The 16765-nt window shown below is 46.1% G+C and overlaps 1 long non-coding RNA gene across 1 annotated transcript in view; it reads left to right on the top strand.

The window, feature by feature from the left end:
* Positions 1-14770, top strand: part of LOC141925688 (uncharacterized) — a 36389-nt gene extending 21619 nt beyond the window's left edge. Inside the window, exon 5 of the long non-coding RNA XR_012623910.1 lies at positions 14450-14770. This is a non-coding gene — a long non-coding RNA (uncharacterized LOC141925688). The remainder of the gene's footprint in view (positions 1-14449) is intronic.
* The last annotated feature ends 1995 nt before the right edge of the window (positions 14771-16765 follow it).

The raw sequence follows: 16765 nt of genomic DNA, 5'->3' as shown, positions 1-16765 counted from the left end.
GCCCCATGCTCGTCTGCAGTGGGTTTGGGCACTCCTGGTCTGCTCAGCACTGCACGGACACACAGCAGTTGGGGTTTTTTTACAGTCCAAGTATTATTCTGTTTTTATGCTGGTTTGGTGCCTGATTAACTGTAAAATCTGTTGTTACAATAGATCAAGTAATCCAGGAAAGTTTATAAATAAATTTTAACTCTTTATTTCCAAACAAGTGATCAAAGTAATCAGAACAGTGGAGGTGATGGGGATGAGATCAACCAAACCGGCTGTCAGGCTCAGCACCTCCTACTGAAAAGGAGATATTGGATTGGGTTAAAAAGGGAGATTTTTAAATGGAAAAAACAATATATATTTCTTTTACTAGGGTGCTTAATGTCCCATTTGTTATTCACCCTTTCATCCTGGCATTTTGGAGGAATAGGTGCAAGAAAACAGAATAAAGTGTTTGCTGTCTGTCCAGCTGGTGCGGGTGCCGGTGGGGACGGTTGGCAGCGGGGAGCCCTCTCTGTCCCGCCCAGTCCTTCCAGTACAGCACTTACCGGCTAATGGCCCTTTGCAGCCAGCCAGCCGTCTCAGTCTCGTTCTTTTCCACGTGTGCTCATCAGACTGCAGTTCCTGGCCTTTCTGGGAAAAGGATGTGCTCAGAAATGTGATATTCCTCTATCCCTTTTTGGCTTCCTCCCAGTGACCTTGACTAGTGCAGGAGGTGCCGTATTGGCTAATGATCAGCCCTTGAACTGCTCCCTTTGCTGAGAAGTAGCCTTTTGTCTCTGGAGTGACTTCTGTTGAATTTCTCATTTAATCTTCTATTAATGCTCATTAGTTTCATGTTGAGAATTTCATTCTAACAATTAAATTTAGTTGTTACTAACTTATTGTGTTAATCTTTACCGTTCTCCTGATGTGCTCTCTCTTCACCGAATGTTTGTGCAACTGGGGTTTGATTTCTTGGGCAGACCGTGGCTTTTGTGTGAATGCTGGGGGCAGCGCTTGGGGGTGGCCTTGGTAGGTGCTGCTGCTGTCGCTGGGGGCTGGGCACCTGCCAGCTGGGAATCGCTGCTTACCCTCGCTTCCCTGCTTTTTCACTTTCTCCTTGTTTGCAGCGTGGTGGTATTTTCCATACATGACAGTTCAAAACATGTTAGCAGTCAAGATGCAGTGAGACACAATATCCAATACTTTACTGCAACTCAAATGTATAATTTTTCTTTTTATCTTCCAACTCTGTACTGCTCTCAGGAGAGTTGATCAAGTTTCTCTAGAAAGATTTCTTCTTTTGAAATTGTTGTTTATTGCATGCCATTACACTGCTTGCTTGATTTTAGAGATTTTTTTTCTTCCCTCTTACAATTTTCTCCAAATGGAGCATCTCCTGCTGAAATAAATATCTGAATGTGTTGCCCAAAGGGTTGTTGTTGAAAGAAGTAGCTCCTGGAGAATTTAAGCTCTCTCCAGAAAAATTGTTGAAAAATCCTCAAGAAAATAAAATATTGGCTCATTAGAACATCTTTTGCTCTGTGGCAGTTTCAGGCCCTTGGGAAGGCAGAGGAGAGAGGGAGGGGTAGGCATACAGACATAACCTATATTTTCTATCAGAGCTGAGAGATCATTACATAGCTGTGACAAACACGGGCTGCTGCTTCATATTCAGCTACTGAGACTGGAAGTGAGAGCTGGAAATTTGTTTCTTATATTTGTTCCTGATGGAGATATATCAAGGTGGCCTCAGTATTTCTGGGAATTATCTTTTCTAAAGTTTACTTTGCCCTTTAGCGCAGTCAGGAATATCTTGTCTTGCCTGAGATTCAGTGGAGGCTACGGGATTTCACAGCAGGAGACTGCCTGTCCTGGCAGCGACGGGCGATGCCACCCGAAACCTTCATGAAGAGCGTGAGGAAGAGTGTGGTTCCACTCAGTGGTGTTTTAAAACGACTGCAAAAGTATTAAGATGTGTAATGGCCGTGTACTGTGGGGCGTGCACTGACGAATGCTCCCAGGAGCTCTCCTCCGCTGGGGCAGCAGCTGTTTTTATGGAAAATCCTACTTCCATGTACTGAGACCCAGGTCCTTACATGGAATTTTGGGCGGCCCACACGGAAGGTGCTTCCTGGAGCATTTGGGAGGGTTCCTGGGCCCTGCCTGCTGCAGAGCTCCAGCTGGGTGTAAATGGGGTTTTGCTTTAGCACAACCTCCCTCCTCCAGCTGCTCGGGCTCTGGCACACACAGGTATATGCACCTTGTGCCTTCCCAGAGGCGTTCCGAGGGAAAGACTAAAGTTAAGGACTGGTAGAGCTATAAACATATTCCTTGAAGAGAATGACCCAGGTTTATGCCTTGCTCCACATTTAGGCTCGGCTCTGGCTGAGAGAGCCCTGTCCCTATGAACGTTGTGTGTTTCTCCATCCCATCCCTCCCTGTAAGGAGCTGAAGGGAGCAATGCCTCAAACATTCATCGACACAGAAAACCTCAAGGAGAAGCTGTGGCCTTTGTGGTTAGTCTAAGGAATGTCCCCCAAGGAAGCGGGAGTGTATGGAAGGCTGCACCCCCACCCCCTTGCAGTTGCACTGACAAACTCCTTAGATAAACCTCAGAGGGGGAAACTGGACTGAGGGAAACCAAATGTTTCCCCTCGAGCACAAGCACCGCTAATCCCTGGCTCTGCTGTGTCAGCCCGGTACTTTGTGGCTCTATTGTACCAGCCAGAGCCCAGCTTGCCTTGCTAATGACTCCTGCCTTGGCCGTTGAAGAGGTGACAAGAACCGATAAGGGGTGAGCGTTTCTGGGATGACTGATAAGAGGCATGAAGTCAGCAAAAACCTCTGGGAAAAGAGGAAAAACCGAAGGTGGGCAGGGTGAGTACGGCCACCGACTCAACTGGAACCCCCGCTCCACCTTCTTCCTCCTCTCTCATGGAAATTAATTTCTGGAATCCCTGCCCCTCCTCGTCTAGTATGCAAATCAGCTGATAAGATGAACTTAAAAGGGGACAGAAGCTTGGATCCAGGGGTGCTGATCCCTATTTCCTTGACTTTCTCTCCTTCCTTTTTCTTTCCTTTCTTTTCTTTCTTATATATTTATAAGAGATCACATTGCATATTATCCTTTTCCAAGTTTAAATTGTTTTCTACCACAAGTAAAACACTTTAACCAGTCGTTTGGTGTCGTTTCACCTTAATTTAACCCGAGGGGATCACAGAACCCTTGCGACTCTCTGGGCTTCCTCTCTGGGTCGTGACACTCCTGCCCGCTCCCTGGCTGTATATAATATATGGTATATATCTCGTGTATGTAATACTGGCTTCCAGCTGCCGGTGTTGCCATTCTGCTTAAACCCCACCGGCAGGAAAAGGGAAACTTGCATTTCTTTTTGTGATTCAGGGAACCTCTGAAGATTTCTGCCACCTTGACTGTCATTTCAGCGCCGCGCTCGTAGAGAATTGAGGCTCGTGCAACCATAATTTGAAATCGTTTTTCTTTCTGAAATGGGAATGTGTCAGCCCCGCTCTAATTAAAGTGATTGTGGTGCTGATACCTGTCAGAGAGATGCTGTAACCGTTACCGGTGCTGGTACCTGCTGTGAGCAGCTGCTTATCCCCGCCGCCACGTCGTGTGTGACTGCACGTTCCGCGGGCGCAGCACGGGCAGCCCTGCCAGGACTGCTTCAGCAGGGACGGCCTTGTTTTCCGAAACATTTGCCATAAATCCTCCACAGCAATGGTGCTAATTGCTGGGAGGTTTGGATAAACAGTATTTACTAATTATGAATAACTACTGATTAACTGATACATTGATATTTCATAAAAAGTGCTGCGTACTGAATACACATTTTTCTTTTTTAGTGTAAGATTTTTGTTCACATTAAAACAACAACAAGTGCCCGCCACACTGTGCCTTTGCCAGGACAAGATGCGCTTTCCCAGAGCAGCCCGCAGCCCAGCAATGTGTTTAATCAGCCTTAATAATTTTTTGAGGCTAAAATTCAGTTATTTCCTCCCATTCAGGAAGGATTGTGAAAATGTTTGGAGGCACTTACGCTTGAGACTGGATGGATTGAAGCTTCCACTTGTATTGAGGGTGTTTTCCTGGCACAGAGCTCAGTTGCCCAGTTCAGCGAGATCCGCTGTTTTGCTGCATTTTTAAGCCCATGTGAATTAGTGCTGCTTTTTTGCAGCCATATGCTCTGTCACAAGATGCAGGTCTGTTTAAATATGCTTTCCACTAGTGATTTTGCCTTCTGCAAAAGCACTTTAATATTTCTGTTTACTCTTTTGGAGACAAAATCAATATTTGTTAGATGCAATTATGAAGAATGATGGATGCGCTGTCAGTGGTAGGAGAGTATGAAAAATAATATTATGGCACAGGCCTGCTCTTAATAAAAGCAGAGAGGAGATACAAACAAGCTGGCCTGAAAAATCCCATCCCAAATCATGAGTTCTGTAATAAACAGGAAGCTTGTCAAGCGTTGGTTTAAATTGGAGTTGATTGCCTGCTTCGGGGCACCGATTGGAAATTTGCTTAAATAAGAGCTGAATTTGCTTGGGCTGTGTCTGTGCCCCGCTGGGTTTGTTCTGGTGACTGTCCTGCGCGCGTGGCTCCGCAGATCTGCCACGTCCGTCCTCCGCAGCACTGGGGAGGTTGGTGCCAGCTGGGGAGCTGCTGCTGCTGCTACAGCTGGTCTATTCACGCTCAAACTCGATTTTAGTCTGGGCTTAATTCTAGACGAGTTGGAGGCTCATGGCGTGGTGTCACTGAGGCAGTCAGTGCTTCCCAGGCTCCTTCCTCAGACCTTTGGGGGTTTTACCTTTCAGATCTCCATGCCGTTCTGATGCCCGCGCTCTGCCTTCAGCCTGTTCAGTGGTGTCCACTTGTGGGGATGAGACCTGACTGTTTTTCCATCCCTCACTCATAGGAAGGATGTGAGAAGCTGCCATTATTTCTTCACATATACAGATACAAGCAATGCCTCTTTTTCAGCTGTTGTATAGATTAGTAACATTTTCTGTTAATAATTAATCATGTGTGCCTGGAGACAGGCTCACTTCCCGCTTGCTCCTCCCAGGACATGAAACCGCTTTTGAAGGTGGGTGTCTGTCTCCAATGGTGGAGAGGAACACATGAGGTGGGGGATGGCCAACCTTTGGGGCTCTATTTTGCAGTCCATGCCCAGCCTGGCAGCGGTGGCTTGTGCCAGCCCCTGGGGGGATGGCCAGGGCGATGGCCGGGGCAGCGCCGGGGCGGTGGGTCAGCCAATGTGGCTGGGCAGCCTGGGCGTGGGGGCTGCCTTCGGACAAGAGTTGGGTGTAAGAATGGAATGGAGGAATATTCTGCGCTCTGGCTGTTTGTCAAACCTCTGGGAGTTCTATGTAAAAATGGATGGGCTGATATTGCTGCTGAATGGTGATAAAGGGCAGGGACAGGGCTCTGGTGGGGACACAGCCTACAGGAGGCTGGAGCCCAGGCAATCAGATTTATGAAGCTGCTGGTTTTACCTAATAGGTAATTTTTTCTCCTTATTCCTATACTGCCTCAGAGATCTTGCCAAGAAGTGAATCTCAAAACCTGATTTCCCCGAGTAAATGAAAGTAGTGAAGAAACACTGTCCCAGGAATGGGAAGTACCCAAGGTATTGGGTTTTCTGAGCTGTAACAGTGAATGCAAGGGATGAGGAAAGGAAAGAAATCACAGAATCACAGAATCATCCAGGTTGGAAAAGACCCTGAAGCTCCTCCAGTCCAACCATGAACCTCACACTGACTGTTCTCAACTCCACCAGATCCCTCAGTGCTGGGTCAACCCGACTCTTCAACCCCTCCAGGGATGGGGACTCCCCCCCTGCCCTGGGCAGCCCATTCCAACGCCCAACAACCCCTTCTGCAAAGAAATACTTCCTAAGAGCCAGTCTGACCCTGCCCTGGCGCAGCTTGAGGCCATTCCCTCTTGTCCTGGCGCTTGTTCCTTGGGTCAAGAGACTCATCCCCCCTCTCTGCACCCTCCTTTCAGGGAGTTGTGGAGGGCCATGAGGTCTCCCCTCAGCCTCCTCTTCTCCAGACTAAACCCCCCCAGTTCCCTCAGCCGCTCCCCATCAGACCTGTGCTCCAGACCCTGCACCAGCTCCGTTGCCCTTCTCTGGACACACTCGAGTCATTCAATGGCCTTTTTGGAGTGAGGGGCCCAAAACTGAACCCACTCATCGAGGGGCGGCCTCACCAGTGCCGAGCCCAGGGGTAAGATCCCTTCCCTGTCCCTGCTGGCCACGCTAGTGCTGATACAAGCAAATACTGTTGAAAGTTTGTGTGAGGCATTTCCTCAAAGGGCAGCACACGCCCGAGAACCAAAACAGCGTCTAACTTGTGGTCTGCGCAGCCAGCGTGAGTGTGCAGTCTCCAGGCTGGCAATACTGGGAGGATTCACACGATCTCAGGCTTTGTGCACCCAGGTGCAAAAATTGTGATCTCTGGCTTGAAAGCCAGAAGAAACCCACCGGCCTCCTGTGGGAGGGGACCTTGCGGGTCCCCTCGACCCGGGCTGCCTGCGCTGCCCACAGCGCCCCTGTGCTGCGGGGCTGGGGTCCCACCGCCAGCGGGGACGGAGGATTCCCAGCCCAGCTGCCCCTTTGTGGGACCTGGATACTTTATGCTGCCCATTTTGTTGATATGTGTGTGTATGATTTTGTTTGTTGCTGGGGTTTTTTTCCTGGTATGTGTTCAAGGTTAAACTTTCCACTCCAGAGAATTAGTTGGTAAAAGACAAAGGACGCTGAGCAGTAGGGGTAGGAGAAGATACATTTTACGAAAAATTTTCAGCTGCAGTACCTGAAGATAGATCAATATTTTCTATTGCCTTAGCACTAAGCTTATTTTCCTTCATCACTGAAGAGATACTCACTTGTGCCTTCCACCAAAACATTAAACCATTCTCTTCTGACAAATGGTAAGACAAACAATAGCACTTCCCAGGAGCTTCTTTATTGTGCAGAAATACATCAGTCCTTTTGATAAACAGAAAACCCCACATCTCTGTCTTAACATAGAGAATCCATGCTGGATCCAAGCATTGCTGCCATCCTGCTGGTTAAAAAACCCAAATTTACGCTAATTCTTGGAGACTCTCAGTATTCCGTCCCTGCACGCTGCCCTGCCTGCCTGCCAACGCGTGCTCCTGTGAAACCTTCCCTGCGAACACGGCTTTTACTGACCAGGTATTTATCCACCTCTATGCACGTGGCCAGAGCAATATGGGGGGAGTCTTGCTTACAGGTATTTGCTTGTCCCTGCTGTTGATGGATGGTGGTGCGAGCAGTGGCTGCGAACCAGGTACAAACCAGCGTCCTAAAACAATTTACTGGAGCTGGAATTAAGCCTTATATAAGTCAAAAAATTTAGAAGCTTAAGGCTAACTAAAAGACAAGGAGAGCTCATAATTACTGATTGCCCTCTGCTCGCTAATACATTTTGTTGTCTGAAATTATAAACGAATTATTAGTACATAAACTCTAATGAGCATTAAGAAAACCCAGCGAGGCAGCAGCAGCCCGTTTGTGTCCTGCTGGGTGCTGTGCCGGCCCGTTTCCCCAGGAGGGGACTGAGGAGCACTGTTTGTCACGGCGGGCAGAGCTGGGGTCCAGCAGACTGCTGTGGGCTGTGCGGGGCTCACACCCCTCTCAGCTGCCTCCGGGGCTCCTGTAACTTTCAGCCTTCAATTAAAATACCCCCACGGCTGAAAGCTGCCCGTCTGCCTGAGAGTTTTGCAGAAATTAATCCCCCTCTCCATCACAGAGATCAGCTGGTTGAATAGGTGGTTCTGTCTGTCTTGTGTAGCACAGGGTAACTTCTACAGACCATAAATCAAACAAGCAGTGTTTAAAGATCGACGCAGGGAATCCCCAGGCCTCGCTTGGGCTGCACTGTGTGCGGGTGTTGATACAAACATGCTCCAGCACTTACCTCTACCTTGTGTCGATTCTCCTGGTTGGGGACACAGTGTACTTATCTGTAGACTACTGTGAGTTAATAGTGCTCTTGGGCTGTGTTGTCCTTTGTCCTGGTTTTAGAGAGGTGACCTGGAGTTAGGCAAGACAGCAGGGGATAATTTCTGTGCTTCTAAACTGATGCTCATTCCTTTAACTGGGGAGAAGAGGGTGGGTCTGACTTTAAACAGGGGAGGATTGAGAAACCTGAAGAAAAAACACCATAAAATGTTGGTTCCCAAGTTGTTCCCTGTAAGGTAGTGAACATTTAAGCGATAACACAATGGTAAGGTAGTAAAGAGGCTACCACGAGTTGTGAAGGATACATATATTCTGGCTTTCACTAAATTTCTGGATTTTACTGAATAAACCCCCACGAAGAACCCCAGAGATGCCTGAAGCGGTGCCCGCAGCAGGACAGAGCCGCCCCGGCTGTGCCCTGGCAGCTCTTTAACCCCTGGGGTCAACAGCACAGACAGATTGGGAAGCGGAGCCAGAGAGCAAAACAAATTAATCACCTGAGTTAAAATTGGTTGAAAGCACTTGACCAAAGGCTGCTTTGCAGAAAACATTCGGTAGCTTTTGTTTACTCACTCATTTTTGGGGTGGTTTTGTCCATCTGTTAAAGCCACCCCCATCCCCAGAAGCTCTCTGTCAGAATCGGGGTGCAGCGTCAGGGGAGACTCCTGTTCAGTTACTTGGGTGGTGGTTGTTGCCTTCGCATTCGCTGCCCCCCTGGAGGGTGCAGCACCGTCCTGCCTTCTGCAGCACCAGGGCCTGCCCGAGGGCTCCTGGCAGACCTGAAATTCTCAGTGATTCAGTGGAGTTTGGGGTGCGGGAGGAATATCAGATCATGGCCAGTCCGTATGTGCTCATGTTTATAGGCTTTCCTGCTTCAAGCGCTGATTAAACACCTGCATTAGAATTGTCTGATAGTATCCAGAATTTATTTGTATGTAAGCTGTGTTTCCAGCTCCCATATCAGCAAACATTGCATTTTCTTATTCAATCGTGTACATGTTTAGTAAGTCAAAAACAAATCTACTCACATTTGTATTTTTGTTCAGCTTTACAGCCTCAGCATACGTAGGTCTTGCAGAACGCTATTTAAAAATTTTGCAAAATAAAAATGTTTTTTTTCCTGGGGAATGGCTTCTACCAAGAGAAAGGGTTTAAATACTTTTCAATAATGTCTGGCTTTTTAAACCTAATTTCATTATGGAATTCTAGATGGTCTTCAGGTGCAAAAGAATTTGCATTGGGCAAAACATTATCAAAAGGCAGAGCTGCATTAATGACTCATTTCTGAAGCTGCAGACGATTTGAAGGAATATGCTAGTGCTTTTTCAGCTGTGTATAAATAGTGACACATTTGTTGTCTCCTCATAAAACTTCATATATTCATAATTACAGCATCAATTCATCATAGTTATCATTGTCATCAATCTTTGCCAGCACCAACTGATGCAGACAATTGCTTGCAAGGGTTTTTTTGTGGTTTTAGTTGAGCTTTCACACACGTAAGTGCAGTTCCACCAATATTATTTCTTTTTTGCTGTTCTTCAGACTTTGGAGGCTTGCCATGCCTGTCTGCTCTGGGCTGACGCATGGCTGCTGTGCCTGGTCACTACTTTCCCAGAGCTGTCAGAGGAAACCCAGCCTTGTTTGCCCCGGGTGTGGATGTGGAGGAGATGAGGTGATGAGTGAGGCGCTGCAGTGGAGGCCCGGGTAATTCTAACGAGCTCGAGAGCAGGCACTTGCATTTGATCACCAGCTACAGCATGTCTCAAAAAGCCCAATGGAAGGAGACTGCTGACATCTTATTTACCGTGTTATTTTGCACCAATGTACATTATTTCATTCACTTGAAAATTCAGTCCTTCATTTCATGATAAAACTTTCAGTATTTTGAGAAGAAAAAAATCTTTATATTTTGTTGTGTTGTTAGAACACAACGTGTCTTTACAACAAGCATTATACTATAAAAACACAACTTCAGCATAATTCAGTAACCTGATATTAATAAAGAACTAAAATATGCTGGTTTGAGCAATTTGCAACACCCCTCCTCGTGACTTAGTAGATTTGTGTAGTGAATTCCCAAGTACTGTGGCCATTCTTAGCAGCGACTGACCTTAATATTATGTTCTCTTACATGGCAATGTATAAAAATTGTTGGACAGGATGGTGTAAACGTGATGTAAACATGGATGTAAATGAATCTGCTTCTGGTGGACTAACTCACATCTGGGATAACTTATTTCCCTCTCTCTGTATCGCAGTTTGAATATCTTCAAACTGTGGACAGCAATATTTATTTTTTCTCTATATGGAGACTGGTTGAAAAGGGGCATGAGCTGCAGCCTCTCATCTTAACAACAATAAAGAACAGACTTTGCAAGAGAACTGAGGGTACTTACAGATGCTCTCATCTTCTTTACCCACAAGGACGAGTTATTATTGTTGTTGTTATTATTATTGTTTTTTTATTATTATTGTTTTATTATTATTATTATTATTGTTGTTGTTGTTGTTGTTGTTGTTGTTATTGTTTTATCCTTGCTTGACTTATGAAAGACCAGTGGTTGAATGAAAATTTTTGAAATGTTCAAAATTGCCTAGATAGCAAAATAATTTTTACATACTGTCATTGAAAATGAGAATGGTATATAAATATCCTGTTAGGTCTCTATTTTAATTTTCTTTTAAGAATTAGTTCCAAATTACAAGAGCCATCCTTCTCAAATCACAATCTAGGCAAGATTTCACTTGTTCATACCCAAATGACTTAGTGAACTAGGGCTGTATTCGCTGATATGATTACTATGAAGTTTTTTCTTCTTACTCTGTTCCATCGATAATGAAGAACCTAATTGGTTTCTGAGGGCTAATACGCTTTGTGTAGCCACAGCTCCTTGAGTTAGTTTTGCCTTCCAGACAAGGGTAGGTCATGCTCAAGGCCGTGTGTTTCCCAGAGCTCATGCCTTGGTGTGCAGCTGCCAGGAGATGGGCAGCGCTGGTAGTGCCAAATATCCGCAGAGTCGGGGCTTGCTGACCCCATGGAGTCTCTGCGCCAGGTAGAGAAGTGCTGCCGGGATGCAGAAGCTCCAAAGGCACGTCCTAAGGATAAAGCAGTGCCCTGGCATGGCAAAGTCCTGCTTTGTTACTCTAAAAATGTCATTCTCCTTTGCTGTGCTGCTGGGTATTGCTGTCATTTCTTACTTGTGGGCATAAATAATATCTGGGCTAGTGTCTTCATTAATTTGACTAAATTAATCACTGTTGCCAGGCAGCTGGACCTCTGAAGTCTTCAGTAAACCTCACTGTCTTCAGAGGACCGTGGAAGACCACATAACAGAAAACATCTCTTTCAGAGTTTTGTTGCCACAAATGATGCAGGCAGATCTGCGATGCTCTGTCTCATTTCTCCAGCTTTTTGGTTGACCTCAGCCTCTCCGCTTGTGTGCACCCATTACAAAACTCATGGGTAGAAACGATGACAGAAAGTATTAGCTACCGTAAGCTCTGAAGTCAACGATGCTGGAGCCATCATCTGAAAGTCTCTTTGCTACCGTCTGTGGAATGGTTGCCGTGGCCGTAGGGGACCTACAGCTTCATTTCAGATCATCTGTAGTGTCCCTTAAGGACTTCGGCCTCGCAACCACCTTCAGAAGACAGAAACCACTTTTCAGCTGGCTCTAGTTAGCTTCATAACCTTCCATCATAGCTAATGTAATTAGGCTTGAGGTGATTAACCAACGAGCCTACCTTGCTACAGATGTCTTATGATGAGCAAAAATTCACAATGAAATCTGCCTTGTGTTTTTGAAGGCACTTTACCCTTGGTCGTCTGAAAACTGGTCAATGTGGGCAAAGTATCTGGTAGGTAGTTGCGAGTGTCCCGTTGCAAAACCTCTCTGTTGCCCTTTCAGACAGCCCAGGACCTCCCCCAGTGCAGGTTAGGGGTGGGGAGGGCATGGGTATGGGCACAGGCACCAGTATGGAACTGCTTCCATCGGGACGTGCCCTGGCCTGTGGTCAGCATGGAAGAGACGAGCACCTTGGGCACATTTCATCCCCTGCATAAATTGGGGAGGTAGCACACACAGGAAAAAAAAATTTCAGGAGCTCTGTATTGTGCTGTCTCCCCTGAGCAGAGAGTAAAGAGAGAAGAGGTGGTTATGATGTAATAACATTTTCTTTTTAATGAGAAAAGTGCTTGATGTCAGTTATGCCATAGGAACCGAGGCCTCTGTGAGACAGCTGAGCACTGCACCATAAAATATTGTGTTTTGTAAAACTGGTGGAGTCGAGTACAAACTACAACGGAGAGAGCAAACTGAATAATGAAAACAGAAAGATGGCATTTCCCCACAGGGACTGGGAAACAGATGGAGTTTACACGACTCACGAAAACAGAAATATGCACACTTTGAGCTGCATCCAGCTTCACTGAAGTCAGTGAGAGTTTTCTTTTGACTTCAACGAGTGGTGGATCAGGTCCTTTAAGGCTTCTTTTGTTTGTTTTGACTTAGAAGAAAATATCATCTCTGTTGACAACTCTCTGTTATTCTCAGAGATACTGAACACTCACAAGTATCTCTGTATATGATGCATAAACTATGTCTAGGTAGATTTTCCTTATATTATTTTTTCCAAGCTACTGATCAAAGTTTAAGGGCTTAAAATACCTGAGACAATCTTCATTTTAGTGATGCAATGTGTTGTGTAGAGGCCTCCACGCTAAACTCTTCCAAAAGGAAAAAAAACCTGTGCCTTATCCTGTAGGTAAAATTGAGATGTATTATCATGGAAAATTAAGGAAAGTACAAATCAATATTTTTGGATATAAATGCACAGTCTTACAATCTGCTGTGATTAGAGAGCCATGCTGACATCCCGCCTGGTGAACAAGAGTAGTGTTGGGCGAGAAATCCACGACCCAAACGTGCATATTTTGGGTGAGGGCCAGATCAGTGGCCAAAGCATCGTGAGGATGGACCAGCCCAGCGACTGACCTGCTCTGGCACCATCAGCTGGGGGCGTGGGTTGGTGGGGACAGCAGAAGTGTTACTGCTTTGGCTCCTGTCCCTTCTGCATCCCCGTGGGTGCTCCCCTGTGCACCAGCGGTGCGGAAACCAGAAGAAACATCTCACACAGGCTGATGCTGACCTGAACGTGCTCATTCTCAGGGCTGCCATCATCCAAGAAGTCCCCATGCGGTGGGGCAGAGCAGGAGGAGCTGCATCTGAGCTCTTTAGGTGCTATAAGCAGCGTAGCTGCAGGAGTAGCAACACCTGACTCAGGATCCTTTCAGTAAAAATATGTTATTTCTCTCGTTTTGCTGCTCCAGAGTATGCAGAACCTTTCCTGGGAGCTGCAGCAAACACGAGCTGCTCTCGATGGAGGGCAGCAGGACTCGGGGGCTGGGCAAAGAGACATTTTAGTCCCTGCATTCTCTGGGTTGATGGCAGGACGTTGCCACACAGATATTTTAGGGCTGCCAGTGCCCTCTCTGACCCACCGGGGAAATGAACGGGAGCACATGGAATCGAGAAGCCCTTTACTTAACCATTGTTTCCAGCCTCTGAATTACCTTGGGGCAGCTTGGCTGGTCTCCAGGCTCCAGGCAGAGTTTTAATTGACATTTGAAACCTCCGCTGCTTTACAGCCGGGTGAAAGCATGTGAGTACTTTAATTACGCTTTTCTGATGGCACTGTACAACAAAAGTTCAGATTTGGAAGAAATGTGAAGATCCCTTCTCTGGGGAGCTTTGCATCATTAGCCTCTGAAATGGATTATTTGTCACTAAAATAATTAATAAAGTAGCGAGTGTGAAGGACGGCTTGGCGGTGACACGGGGGGATGTGCCAGCTCCAGGGGGTGGCTGTGCCAGCCGCGGGTGGGGAGAGCAGCCAGCTCAGGAACGTCCCTGAGCCCATGTCCTGTGGCCCCAGGGGCCGTCCAGGGAAACAGTGACAGCTTTACTCCCCAAGATGTCCATCTGCCTGTTACCAGACCAAAGCAGAGCATGGTCTAATAATAAGCTGAACTTATTTTCTGAGCCCCTTTCTTTCTTTTTTTTTTTTTTTTTTTTTTTCTCTTTGCTTTTCTTGCTTGCTTCCTTGCTTCCTCTCCCTTTCTCTTTTTAGTATCTTTTTCTCTCTTTCTTTCTAAAACCCTCATTTGGTTGCAGTTATCATTTTACTCGTCTTCCCTGCACCTTTCCGGTGCTCTTCCCCATCCTGCAGCCAGCATTTTAGAACATATTTTCAAAGCGAGTAGTATTTACCATTTCTGCTTTCTAAGATGATTCCTCAAATACGCTGGTGCACTGAGACTCCTGACCCTGCTCACTGTAATCAAATAAATATTGATCGCACTTAACCTTACAGACCTTTAAGATGGGTGGTAGTTTTAATGGTTAATTAACAACTGTTAATGGTTTTAGTTGTGGAAAGATGTTTTTATTCTTTTACAGGAATTACTCCAAAGCCCGTGTCTCCCCTGCTGCGTGCACCCCAAAATGGTGTGGAGCCAGGGCTGTACCCCAGCACAGCCGCCGCTCACCCACACACCCGGGAGCATCCACCCACCCACCCACTGGGTGCATCCAGCCCTTCCCTTCATCCGGGCACCATCCGCGTCCTTTCACCTGTGGTCTGGGAAAACCAGGGAGCAGACGGCTGCAGAGCTGTTTCACAGCGAATAACAGGAGTTCCCACCTCTTCGCGGTACTTTCATATCTGTTGACTTTTTTTTCCCGTCTTGTTAATGATAGCATACTTTCTTTTCACATTCACTCAGTGTTGTCTGCTTTTTTACTTTACAAATTATTGTTTTTAGCCTTTGCTGTGACCTTCTGCAAAGTGGTATCTGAAACGTGGGGCTTGTGTTCTCATCAGGAACCAGAGGCAGGCTTCATTAATTTGGTAACAGCTTTCTATCGACTGAGGTGGGGCTGCAATTTCAATAGCCAAAGCCTAATGGTAGGGCAAGGACAAGTCTTGCAGGGGAGAAAAATGCAGCTCTGCTCCATTCTAGGCTGCTATTAACTTTGTGTGATACGGAGCAAGTCATATAACCTCTCTCTGCCTGTATTTTGAGATCCAAAGTCAAATTACACCCTTTTCCACTTTAGGAAGTGATCCAAATAAACAAATATATAAATGCTAAGTTCACGTTATTACATTCAAACTATTTCCTTCAAAGGAATTGCTCTGTATAGGAAAGTTATTTTTAAACACTATTTATTTCAGTCGCTGTTGCAAATGTTCTTTTGCACATCCAATTAAAAATCACATTTTCTGTAATTTATAACTTAAATCAATTTCAGCTACCAGCCTTTCATGTTTAGTATTAGGTATGAGACTCTGAAAGTGAGTCACAGGTAAACCATAAAATTAGTAATTGTAGTTTCTGAGGGATTGTGAAGTTTTTCTGTGATCCACAGAGATGTCTTCAGCAAACTTGAAGAGGAGGAGCTTTGCAAGTGCACCTGATACAAGGAAGAATATATTAAAGATAAACAGTGATGGTAGTACTTTATCTGCAGGAAATATCGAGTTCCTAATCCCAATTATGAATTTAAATTGTACCATTTGAATTTAGGGAAAGCAGATAAAGAAATAAAAGTTTGACAGCATTGTAATCTGAACTGAATAATCAACAGTGTGCAGCGATGCTGGGTGGCACCTGCCAGGTCCCGTGGGGCCCCAGGGAGCTCCTCCACCCCCAGTGCCATCCCGCTGGGCAGAGCATCTTCAGGACCCAGGGAAGGGAATCAGAAATAGATTTCTTAGCGGAAATGAGAGGATTTCCGCTGCTGCAAAGGTGGTGCAGGTTCATGATCAGAATCAGGTTCGTGGCCATTAACAGTGTTCAAGGCTGCCTGTTGTGGCTTGGGCTGTGTCATGGCCCGGATTGGAAGCCCAGAGAATCGAAATGGTTCTGTGGTCCCCTCGGGTTAAATTAAGTTGAAACGACACTAAACAACTGGTTAAAATGTTCTACTTGCAGTAGAGAACAATTTAAACTTGGAAAAGGATAATATGCAGTGTGATGGAAAGGAAAGGAAAGGAAAGGAAAGGAAAGGAAAGGAAAGGAAAGGAAAGGAAAGGAAAGGAAAGGAAAGGAAAGGAAAGGAAAGGAAAGGAAAGGAAAGGAAAGGAAAGGAAAGGAAAGGAAAGGAAAGGAAAGGAAAGGAAAGGAAAGGGAAGGGAAGGGAAGGGAAGGGAAGGGAAGGGAAGGGAAGGGAAGGGAAGGGAAGGGAAGGAAAGGAAAGGAAAGGAAAGGAAAGGAAAGGAAAGGAAAGGAAAGGAAAGGAAAGGAAAGGAAAGGAAAGGAAAGGAAAGGGTCTAAGAAATGGGGATCAGCACCCCTGGATCCAGTGTTGTCTCAGGTCCGGTAATCCTGGGTGGTGGGTGCACACCCAGCAAAGTTTCTGTTGCCTTTTTAAATTCATCTTATCATCTGATTTGCATACTAGACGAGGAGGGGCAGGGATTCCAGAAACTGATTTCCACGAGATGAGGAAGAAGGTGGAGCGGGGGTTCCAGTTGAGTCGGTGGTCGTTGCCCAGCTTTGGTTTTTCCTCTGTTCCCAGAGATCTTATCAGTCATCCCAGAAGCTCACCTCTTATCAGGTCTTGTTACCACTTCAATGGCGAAGGCCCATTAGTCATTAGCAAGTCATTAGCAGGGCAAGCCTGGTGTCTGGCTTGCACAATGGGGTTTCGCTCAGTCCATGTCTGCCCCTCTGAGGTTCATCTAAGGAGTTTGTCAGTGCGACTGCAAGG

The sequence above is a fragment of the Strix aluco genome, chromosome 7 (assembly GCF_031877795.1).
Source record: "Strix aluco isolate bStrAlu1 chromosome 7, bStrAlu1.hap1, whole genome shotgun sequence".
Classification (NCBI taxonomy): domain Eukaryota; kingdom Metazoa; phylum Chordata; class Aves; order Strigiformes; family Strigidae; genus Strix; species Strix aluco.
Note: the sequence above shows the minus strand (reverse complement) of the source record. Positions and strands in the feature narration are given on the sequence as shown.